Below are 9603 nucleotides of genomic sequence, written 5' to 3'. Positions count from 1 at the left end.
CGGACATGGCAGCCGACGTCCTCGCGTCAATCTTCAACCAGGTGCTGCTCAGCAAACAGTTCCCATCGTGCTGGAAGCATGCTGAAGTAGTAGCCCTCCCCAAGCCAGGGAAGGACATCAGAAGCGCGAAGAACTACAGGCCAATCAGCCTGCTTCCGGCACTATCGCAAGTATTCGAACGCCTGTATCTGGTCCGCCTGCGGGCGCACACCGAGGCGGAAGAGATCCTACCAAACGAACAGTTTGGCTTCAGGAGTCAACACGCCACGACGCACCAGCTGCTGCGCCTAACAGAGGAGGCGTTCGGTGCCATCGACCGATGCGAGTATTTCGGCGCTCTCCTGCCCGACGTGTCGCGTGCCTTCGACTCCGTGTGGCATCGGGGCCTCCTGTTCAAACTATTTGACCTGGGCGTCCCCCGGTGTCGCATGTGAAGCTCTTACAGAGCTACCTCGAGGGCAGAACGTTCCACGTCAGAGCGGACAGTGGAATCTCCACGGAGCGTCGTATATTCGCGGGTGTACCACAAGGCTCGGCGTTGGGCCGACGCTCTACTCTCTGTACACAGCCGACCCACCGTGCACAGCCCACCTGGCGCTGTATGCGGACGACACAGCCATATACAGCCGCAGCAGATGCGTCGAGGCGTTGCAGCGCAAACTCCAGACGGCCACCGACGCCCTCACTGACTGGGCGAAAAAAATGGCGTCTTGCCTACAATGGCGAAAAGGCACAAGCAATCATCATAGCGACGAGGCACTTCAAGGACGACGCGCCTACAGTCTCGGTCCGAGGCGTCCCGGTCCCGTGGAGCGGAACTGCGAAGTACCTGGGCGTCACATTGGACCGCCACCTCACCTGGAGGCCACACGTGGAGAGCATCAGGGGCAAAGCACTCCTCTACCCACTGCTAAACCCCACTACGACGCTGCCTACCCGCGTCGGCCTCACACTATATAAGTCAGTAATTCGACCTCTCCTCGAATACGCGGAGGTAGTGTGGGGCAACACGGCGCAAACAAACCTGGAGCGGCTGCAAAAACTGCAGAACAGGGCGATCAGGTTAGCTCTACACCTCCCACGGGACTTCCCCACGGAGGACACTCACGTGGTCGCCGACATGGTTCCGCTTCGCAGGAGGTTCGAAGAAGCGGCCACAAACTTTTACAACAAAACAGGGGCGTCAAACAACCCGCTTATAAGGAACTTGGAACAACGTTCACACTGGCGACGCACACTTCGCTGGCCGGGCCTGCTGAGACGGCCAGCAGACGATGCCGCCATGCCTGATTAACACTCAACGCTACATGAGAATGACGTAGCACTAAAAAAAACGCAGCAAGCATCATCATCTACTACGCCCACGAAGCAGGGCAACCTAGAAAACCAGAAGCTTAACACTAAGAAGAATCGAAAAGGACACTGAAATCCTACATTTTGAAGGCACGGTAGAGAAATTCTACCAGTACTTCAGCCACACTACAGTAGTGTCCCCTTATGAAGAACATAACACCATCATGCGAAGTGAGATTCAGCAGAGACGCTCATCACTCGAGTTAGCGATGCCGAGCGAGACGGACGCACGCGCCGAGCGCTCCGCTCCCGAGCCCGCTAACGTGCGTACGACTGCTCTGGTGGACAGGGCCGCGTCCCTCCACGCTACTAGGGTCGAGTCGAGTCGAGTCGAGTACGCCAGGGGCGCTACCGAGGGTCTCTGTTAGTACCCCTCCCCCAACGAGCGTCGAGGGTAGTGATATAAACAGTGTTCACGCTTTCCGCGTCGGTGAGTCAGTGCTAAAGATCACTCGCGAGTGTCGTGAATCGGAGCAGCAGCCGATGGATACGCCATCACGCAGCAGGACAGCGACGGAGCACTCCAGCTCCCCGTCGGACTTTCGCCGCATGCATCTGCTGCCTCTCTCGGCAGTGACACCGAGAGTGAAGACGAGGAGATGCAGACAGAGCAAGGTGGACAACGACGGCTTCACTGCAGCTAAGAAGACTGCGAAAGCCACGACACAGCCGGCAGCAGCACCTGTAGGCACCAGCGACAGCTGTGACCCACTCAGTGATCCAGGAGGAGCAGGAACTGACGCTACCTCCACACCAGCGACGCACGCCGGCGCCGCTGGTGATCAAATTCTCAGCCCACTTTCGCGTACTGAACTTTCTTATAGGCAAAGACAATTACAGCGTGAATGTGTCTGGTGACGACCTCAACAAAGTGGGAGTGAAAATGTCGGAACAATAGGGTAACTCAGGATGAGTTGGACCACTGGGTGAGACGGACCAGCGACGTATTTCGTGAATGCACCGCTAGACACCAGCACCGTTCACTTGTGATTTTTCTCCTGAACTAAGACGATAATGACAACAACACTTTTGCTCGACGTTCGTTCAACAAAGAGCTTACTCACATTTTCTGTTTTTGTAAGATGAAAAGTTTTATCATGCAATTACGTTCTTTTAGTAATATGGCACAGTATTCCTGCAGTTTTATTACTAAAAGCTTGACAATGTGTTGGCATGTACCTAACCAAAAATGGCCACCGAGCTCTAAAACTGCAGACTGGAATCGGGGTGGTCCATCTCTCCCAGACAATCGTGATAGATGGACCAGTTCTATTTGTGAGTGGTGGACCATGCGTTTTAATTAGGGAGAGATGGGCCACAATTAAATATAGCTTAAGTCACCGTGGAAATTACATTAATATTTTAAAAATTGATCGAATAACACGTTTTTCCATTTCACCCCCAGGAAACCAGCAGGAAAAGTACTGTTAATACTTGATGGACACACGATCACACAAGCTGTTTCGAAACTTAAGAGTTTGCAGAGGAACATGGGATTCTTTTAATGAGTCTACCTCCACATACAGCCCACTGGTTGCAACTGTTGGATCGAACATTTTTCAAGTCACTGAAAAACTATTTTTACGAAGGTAGGAGACGAGATACTGGCAGAAGTAAAGCTGTGAGTACCGGGCGTGAGTCGTGCTTCGGTAGCTCAGATGGTAGAGCACTTGCCCGCGAAAGGCAAAGTCCCGAGTTCGAGTTTCGCTCGGGCACACAGTTTTAATTTGCCAGGAAGTTTCTTATTTTTACAAAGCTTGCAACAATTCCTTGATAAATAATCCAGGGAGGAAAATAAACATTCTTCAGTTTGGAAAACTGCTCAATTCAGCGTGGGCTAAATCAGCCACCGTCGAAAATGGTACAAGTGGCTTCAAGGCATGCGGAATAATTCCACTGAATATGTCTGCATTCCCCGACTGTGCTTTTTTGTCGGAAGTTGAGCCAGTGCCAACAAATATAGGAACTGAATCTGTAAAGGCGCGTTTACATTGAGCTCAGAACATGTTTTTGTTCGGAACATTGTGTGCAACTTGTTCCCTCAACAGGTTGGCAGCATTGTTCGTTGTTCGCATTCCTGTTTACACTAGCGACCAACATTTCTACGTATTCGCGTAGTCTGCTGCGGTGAACTGATAGCGTATCTCTTGATGGGAGTACACAAAGTAACCTATGTCAAGTGAAGAGGAAGAATGAATGTCATTTGGTGCTGCATTTGAAACGTCTCTGTCGAGTCTTTTCATACATGTTTGCCTCATATGATTCAGTTACGTCTCATTTGATCCATTGCGCTATTGCGATTTTGCTTATTAACTCTCCCAGAAAGACTGAGCAGTGGAACTGAAAGCAATTCACTATATATCCAACGTAAAATGCAAGCAAATGGTGCCTTGCACTAACATTTCAATGCATTGTATTCTAATTTTATGTTCTACGTGAAATCATGAGCCATATTTATCATGCCCCTCCGTTATGTTACCTTATGTGTAGTTGAATGTGAGTGAATGAGTGTTTTACGTATCTTTTCGGGCTTATTTTGTGGTGGAAGCTAGTTGGTTGTCGTCTGCTGGGAGCAGGGCAGGGTTCACAGGCTCACCAACTTAGAATTGCTTACCTGAGAAAACAGGTTCATCCGACGTTCATCCCTTTTGTCCCGAGATTTGTGTGTTTGTCAGGTTGGAGGCGGAAACGATCCCTCTGGTCGCTTCCGTCTCAGCCAGGGTTTGCTAGGAGCTTTGTGCAGAGCAGGTGCTCTTCTCCAGGCTGTTGGTGAGTACGGTTCGCAGCTCCTAAGTAAGGCTTCTAGTAGTAATGACAAAGTAGGAGGTAGGGTTAATCGCGATTTTCCTATGTTAAATTCGTTGGAATATTTGAGTCGTTCAGCCTAACTGAAACCTTACGAATTTCTGCTCGGACTGTGGTACAATTGGTTAATAATAGGTCATGATCGTGTTTAAAAATAGTTGTGGAGGAAATTGGCTTTGCTCCTTTGGGACATCGTCGTGTGGAGCATCCACTATTGAACATGATTAGGAACAGCAAGTGAACTTATATCTCGTGCCAATGTGAGACTAGTTTGTTTTGCGTGAGTGGTTTTATTTTTTTTCTATTTTTTATGGTTTCTTGGTAATAGTATATGCTTGTGTTCGTATTGTACTTGGGGTTTGGTAAACCATGTACGTTTCCGCTTCCTACTGCATACCGATAGGTTTTTCCAGTGCTAATTTAATCTGTTTTGTGCGGGATAAATACGTTGAAACATCGGATTTTCGTGAATTAAGGCGAACTTTTGTAATGGTGGTGGTGGTGGTTAGTGTTTAACGTCCCGTCGACAACGAGGTCATTAGAGACGGAGCGCAAGCTCGGGTTAGGGAAGGATGGGGAAGGAAATCGGCCGTGCCCTTTCAAAGGAACCATCCCGGCATTTGCCTGAAACGATTTAGGGAAATCACGGAAAACCTAAATCAGGATGGCTGGAGACGGGATTGAACCGTCGTACACCCGAATGCGAGTCCAGTGTGCTAACCACTGCGCCACCTCGCTCGGTGAACTTATGTAATGGTTTAATTCTTAACGGACCACGTGTACCTTGAATTATCGGAAGGTTTCTGCCATGGTGATTTAGTTATCCGTTGCAGTGACAAATTCATTTTATAGTCGTTCCCTAAGAAAAGAAACGCTTCTTGTATTTGTGCTTTCAAACCATAAATGTGTGACCCAATTCACCACGTGGTGAACACACACACACACACACACACACACACACACACACACAGAGAGAGAGAGAAAAGAAAAAAACAGCAAACGAGCATCTTATTTGACAATCTTTCGTCGCTGATGGAGAGATATAAATTTGAACCTCATCGCATATATAACATGGATGAGTAAGGAATTACAACTATTCCTAACAAAGTACCAAAAGTGATTGCAACATGCGGCAAGAAGCACATAGGCAAAATAGCATCTGCAGAAAGAGGTCAGCTTATAACGGTTGTATGTAGTATGGAAGCTGGGGGAAGTTAGATCCCTCCAGGAATAATATTTCCTCGGAAAAGGATGAAGGGGAGTTTGAAGAACGGTGCCCCTCCTGGGTCGCTAATGATGTGTTCGGAACATGGATACATCAACTCAGATTTGTATCTCACACGGCTACAACATTTTGAAAACATACACAGCCAACAGAAGACACTCCAGTCTTGTTAATTTTGGACAATCACTCGTCACATTTGAGTCTGAACGCCGTTCTTTAGTGCAGGGACCATAACATTCACGTGCTTACCATTCCTCCACACAGCAGCCACAAAATGCAGCCACTGGATCGCTGCTTTTACAAGCCACTGAAGGACTTTTATTCACAGGAATGCGAGCAGTGGCTCATTAACCACCCTGGATATGTAATTACGCAAGAATGTATCGCTGAATTGTTTGGAAATGCTGATCAAAGGACGGCCACAATGACGAAGGCAACAAAGACGTTCAAGGCAGACCAAAGTGACAAATTTAATGATGCATCCACAGTTGAAACTGGATCTCTCCAGAGCCAAAGTTCAGAGACGTCTACAAATGAACCACAACCAGGACCAAGTACCTACGTTTCCCCAAAAGAAATAATTCATTTGCCAAGAAGAAAAGATTACCAAAAAAGAGATAAGAAAGGAAAGAAGTCAGAAATAGTATCTGGGACCCCATTCGAGAAGCAACTGGAATACCAATCAACAGAACAAGAAATGAAGAAACCGAAGAGGAAACTGTTTGATTCTGATCAAGCAAACAAAAAGAAAGCAAAGCAAAACTTACATACGTCTAGGGAAAATTTACAAACTTTTCACTGTTCAGGCTGTACTGAAAAATACAATAATCCACCAACAGAAGACTGGATTCAATGTCTCAAGTGCGAGGAGTGGTGACATGAATCCTGCTCTTGTCATGATGGTTCTGGACACTTCATTTGTAATCTCTGTTAAAAAGATTTTCGTCCGACAGGAATATTTTTGCATGTTTTTGATGAAAGGCCCAGATTTGTTCATTAGGTCAAATATTGTTTCAACAGTAACTGTTATTAGCTGAGAAACAAGGTATATTACGTTTATGTACGCTATAAATTAAATAAATGACGAAGAACTAAAAGACACTGTAATGTCTCTTCCAGCGGTCTCTCCGCGATATTTACAGAAATTTGATCATATGTTAACAATTTTGAGGATCAAATAATTGTACATTTAGAAAAACCAAAGGGAAAGGTACAACGCATGTCCAGAAATGTCAAACATCAAAAGATCAGTAAGTGTCACAACACTCGCGGCCAAGGATTGAGAGATCACAATCGTAAGCACCTCCCAAAGTTTCTAGGAAAGTTACAATTAAGACTGACACCTCCCGTCTCCGAGAAAAGGGGTCCCTTGAAAAGGGAACAACCAAGGAGAAAGAGAAGGGAGATAGGATGTCCCTACAATCGAGGACTCGGGGAAAGCAGCAGAAAGAGAGAGAAAAATTCCCATCAACAAGAGATCAAGACAAACCCCAAGATCCATCAGAGTCCAGCTCTGAGAATGATCGTGATGAACCAGAAAGGGTGGGTGCTCCAGAAGAGGAAGAAACAGGGTGCAGTAGAGAGACATGTAGGAGACTTTCTCTGAATGACCGGAGAGATCAAGAAGACAAGCAAGTGACCCCAACAATAGGGGAACATCAAAAGAAGGAAGCTCCAATAAGCCCAGCAGCACAGGATGGAACCGGGCCGGAAGAGATAGAAAGGAGGAAAGGAAATTCACCCACAGATGATGAGAGGGGCAGCAAAGGAATGAAATCTTCCCGCACTAGGCTCGGGCCCCAGACGCATGGTCCCGGGGGTGTGTCTTCTGAAGATCTAACAGGGGAATTCCAGAAAGGTGGGATCAGATACTTTACAGCTAAATTAAGCAGCATCCAGGACTCCGATGAACCTTCAACATCATTGGGGATTAGGAGAAAAGTCAAAAAAATCAACAAAGAAGGGAAGACAGTGAAACCTCTTGTTATTAGAGGTCAAGAAAAACCACCTGTTTGCTCTTATTACCCAACTCGGTGCCCAAAGGGTTTCACATGTCCCCATAGTCAATTATTCCTTGTTCACTCCTGAACATATGGCTAGTGCTATTGATAGAATGGAGGGGGCCATATATACAGCATTGACTAGGATTACATCACTTACAAGAGAGGTAAAAAGCTTGAGAAAGAAAATTGAGAAGCAGAACTGAATTTATCTAATCACCCTACTTAATATTTTGATAATCAAGAGATGATATTTCATACACTGGACATAGAACAGAGATTCCTTTTCCTTTGTAAACCGCCACTGGCTCATTTTTGATATGGAACTCTATTCTTAATTTGATTATTTAAGAAAAAATGACACCTTATCCTTTTTGGTTACAGGTTTAGTTAAATTTAATGTGATCATTAATAGATATCAAGATCCACAGTGTTTACCTAACAATTAAGGGAAAAAAAACAAATTTCAATTTGAGAGGTGTTTAATTGAACATGAACAATGATATTGACATATTTTTAGAAAAACCAAGGGGAGAAGGATGATATTCGAAGAAAACTACGATGATAATGAATATGAGGACCTCCCTTCAGGAGATAAGCATCCGAGGATCCCGGATGCTCATTTACAATCCCCCATAAGAATTGAGATCAGAAAGTGTCTCGTGGAAGACATATCTAGGAGTCCTCCATATATATATAAATAGCAATAAAGGATCTTAAAAGGTTGAAAATAAACAGATTCCTCATCAAAAAAGACACAGAGATCCTCTATGGGAAAATTCTCCAGCTTTTGTTTAGAGATGACTTGGTTACAAATCAATGGGCAGCGAGACACTACACAGATTCACACAAAATAATCCTGAACACTGTCAAAACAGTTCATGAGAAACTGGGCACTGTCATGCCGCCAATCTCACACGGGATATCAGAATCAGACGTGAAAAGATTAGGATATACATGGGACTGGATGACATTGAGAAGATCAATCCAAAAATCCAGAGAGAAGGAGACAGATCAATTTGAAAACTGCTGGAAATAATTCCAAAAAGACATATGTGGAGTGGAGAAGATATATTATACAGGGCACCTATGTTTGATCAAGTTTGAAGACAGCATATCCAAAGAGTGGTGTGCTTTCGACTACGAGCAGATTATGATGATTTGCGATACATTCCTAGCCAGAACTTTCTCTATATGGTGCCACAATACTTTGCCAAACGGAATGCCAGGGAAGATCCCACAAGAATTGTTAATTCAAATGTACTCAATATTTGATGATGCTTTACCAGTCAGAGGGAACAATTATTCAATATATTAACAGAATATGAGTCAGTTTTCGATGAAAAGCTCGGAATTATTAGAGGATATGTTTGTACATTACAGATTAAGCCCCATAAGACATTTTGCCGCACACACTATCCCATTCCCTGGCGATTAAAACAACCAGTTCAGGAAGAGATACAAAAAATGTTAAACTGGAATCTTATTGAACCGTCGAACAGCCCATATTGTTCTCCGTTGCTTGTTGTACCAAAGCCAGGAGGAAAAGTTCGATTGGTATTAGATGCAAAGGAAATTAACAAAATTATAGTACCTGTGCGCACACATCCGGAGAACATCGATGAGTTAATACAGAAATTTCAAGATGTATCCTATTTAACCAGTATTGATTTGAGAAGTTCGTTCTGGCAAGTCCAGTTAGACAAGGACTCAAGAAAATATACTGCTTTTATATATGGAGGGAGAAGCTATCAGTTCAAGGTCGTCCCGTTTGGTCTCAATATCAGCTCTGGAGTTTTTATTTCTGCGTTGGACTATGCCCTAGGACCAGAACTACGTAGTCGAATAACAATTTTTGTGGACGATCTATTAATTGCCTCTAAAACTTAGGAGGAACATGCACAACTTATTAGGAGGATTTTTGCTGTGTTCAAACAAACTGGTGCAACTGCAAATCTAAAAAATCCCAATTTTCTCTACAGAGAATTAAATTCTTAGGACATATGATTAATGCAAAAGGAATTCTTCCAACAGAAGCGAAGGTTAGTGCGATAAAAAAATTTTCCAACTCCAAGAAACAGAAGACAACTGAAAGGCTTTATAGGCTTGGCTTCATTTTTTCGTCGATTTATTAAAACTCAAGCAATGAACTCTGAAGCACTAAACCGGCTCCTGAGGAAAGATGTACCATGGCAATGGTCTAATGATTGTGAAAAGGCT

This window comes from Schistocerca serialis, chromosome 9 (genome assembly GCF_023864345.2).
Source record: "Schistocerca serialis cubense isolate TAMUIC-IGC-003099 chromosome 9, iqSchSeri2.2, whole genome shotgun sequence".
NCBI classification, from domain to species: Eukaryota; Metazoa; Arthropoda; class Insecta; order Orthoptera; family Acrididae; genus Schistocerca; species Schistocerca serialis.
The sequence above is the reverse complement of the archived record's forward strand: the minus strand, read 5'-3'. Positions refer to the sequence as shown.